Genomic DNA, 2,372 nt, shown 5'->3' with positions numbered 1-2,372 from the left:
TTACTCTTCAAAAGTGAGTTTCTCATTGGGTGAAATTCTGGCATCAGGGTGTCCTTTCCACAAGCCCATTCTGGTGCAGCCTCCAGCCGAGCCTTTCTCCTTTCCCGGTAGTCAAAACTGTGTCATCCCATCTTCTAATAACTCTGCCTTTTCTAACCTTAAAACTCAGGGCTTGGCATTTTTCTTCTCTGAACTCATTTGAATATTGACATCAAAACAGTCCCACCCTGTAGTGTTCCTGTACATTAGCGGAGAACATCTCCCTTTTGGGGGAAGTTGGCTTTCTCCCCTTTTTAAAGAGCAGCTTCTATATATTTTGGCGGACCCTCATCCAGAGTCCCTTCAGACTTGGTTTCTTTGGGTTTATCTTCATCAAGCTTCATATTTTTCACCTGCTCTGATGCTTTACTTACACTTTCAGTTCCCTTCTTGACCACATTTTTAATGTTTCCTAATAACTTAAGTTCTGCAAGAAACGAATCTGAACCTAGTCCTGTAGAAACCCGATAACGCCGTTCTTGGGTCGCTGCTCGCTCGCTGTGCAGCGGATGCGCGGTCCAGGCCGCTGAGGGGGGCCTCTGCCATCGTCCCTCACTGCCTCTGCTTTTTGCCTGAGGGTTTTTTTTTGGCAAAGACCATATCCAGTTATGTAAAATATTTGTGGGAGCAGTAAATACATTTGCATATTATGTGCATATAATTTACATAGGATTACATACCATCGTCAGGAAAATTCTAAGTTAAAATGAAATTAGCACTATTTTTCCTTATTATGCTTTCCTTAGCTTCTGTGCCTCAGTCTTTATGGCTCCCCACTGCCTATATTTAAGGTGTTTTTTATGGTAATGTAATGTTTTATTTATTCTGTCCATTAATAACTAATATTTAGGAACATTTATAATATTAATGGAACTTAATCTAAGAGAAGTTCAACTTATATTTTTCAAAATAGTTTAATACTGGGTATTAACGAGAGAGAGCGCAATGTCTTCTGCCTGGTACCCAAGTCACCTGTCCTGACTTCGCCTGCACCTCTTCTCCTGTTCCCTATGCTATCCCGCACACCGGTCGCACAGAGTGAGCATGCCATGAGCAGTCACTCTTAGTTGGCTATCCACTAGCCTCTTTCTCAGTGGGTCCCTCCCCTGCTTAAAGTTCTCTGTTAAATCCCATTTTTCTCTCAGAATGAAGTTCAAGTCTACAAGGGCCTTCGTCATTGCTTCTTACCTGCCTCGGTAAGCCTCATCCGCTAAAAACACCCCCATTCCCCCCCAGACTTGACTCTCAAGCAGTCGTGTCCCACTTGCTGTTCTGCACCAGCTCCCCCCTCTCACCTGGTTCTTGCTCGTGTTCTTCTTGGTGCTCATAGTGCCTTTCCACGGGCCCACTCCTACTGCTTCAGAACTCTTCCCAGGTGCCACTGTCACCCGGGCAGCCTTCTCCTACTCACTCTGCTCTCTCCATGCGGGTTAGGTGTGGAGTCTGCTGTGAGTTCCCAGAGCACCCTAAGGTTACACTTATGTCACTCATCACAGTGATTTGAACTGCATGTGTCATCGTAAGAGAGAACGTGGAAACTTGTTTACAACTGGGGGTTCCAGTGTCTCTAGGTATGCCGGATGGGTGGTGAAATGGGAGCAGGAAGACACTGCAGGGAGGGCCCTGGGAGTCTAGAGGAAATGAGGAGGAAGCCTGGCACTGCCGTCTACACTTGGCTACAGGGCTCAAGGGCAAAGTGGTCTGGAACACAAGGTGAGGATGTGCTAAAAGATGCCTGAGGCAGAGGCGGCTAAGCTCTGCCCCAATATCCATTCTGTTTTCCTTTCTGTAATACAGACCCCTCTAGGGTTTCAGGTGGTCATATGGCCAAAGATGATGTTTTCCCAGCCTTCCTTTCAGCTAGGCATGGTCATGTGACTAAGTTCTAGCCAATAGGATGGAAGTGAAAGTGATGTGTGGATACTTTCTGGTTATCGCTTTAAAGAAAATAGCTGCTTACGCTGACTTCCTCTTTCCCCTTCCTGCAGGCTGAAATGCAGAGATAAACCCAGATACCCAAATGCAGAGGAAACCCAGATGCCCAAGTGATCCTGTGGAGTACAGCTCCCCCCAGACTAGAAAGCTCACCTAGTTCAATTTGGATGCATGGGAATGAGACAGACTTCTGCTGTGCTTTGTTAAGACGAGCGTATAAGTCTCAGGCTATTTTCCATCCAGAATAGTGCTATGGGATTTACCAATGGGCATGGGAACTGAGGGTGGGGTGGGGATTATAAGAAATCATGCCCGAGTGTATCTCCCATAGCAGGGACTGTGCAAGGTGAGGCCCCTGCAGGGTCCCACTCGGGACTCAGTTGAGCCCACGGGAGACT

General features: G+C 46.7%; 1 pseudogene; it reads right to left on the bottom strand.

Moving 5' to 3' along the window:
- On the bottom strand, window positions 1-1,265 carry LOC107531746 (peptidyl-prolyl cis-trans isomerase FKBP3 pseudogene; annotated as a pseudogene).
- Window positions 1,266-2,372: the final 1,107 nt, after the last annotated feature.

Source organism: Miniopterus natalensis, chromosome 9 (assembly GCF_054644295.1).
Source record: "Miniopterus natalensis isolate mMinNat1 chromosome 9, mMinNat1.hap1, whole genome shotgun sequence".
Classification (NCBI taxonomy): Eukaryota; Metazoa; Chordata; class Mammalia; order Chiroptera; family Miniopteridae; genus Miniopterus; species Miniopterus natalensis.
Note: the sequence above shows the minus strand (reverse complement) of the source record. Positions and strands in the feature narration are given on the sequence as shown.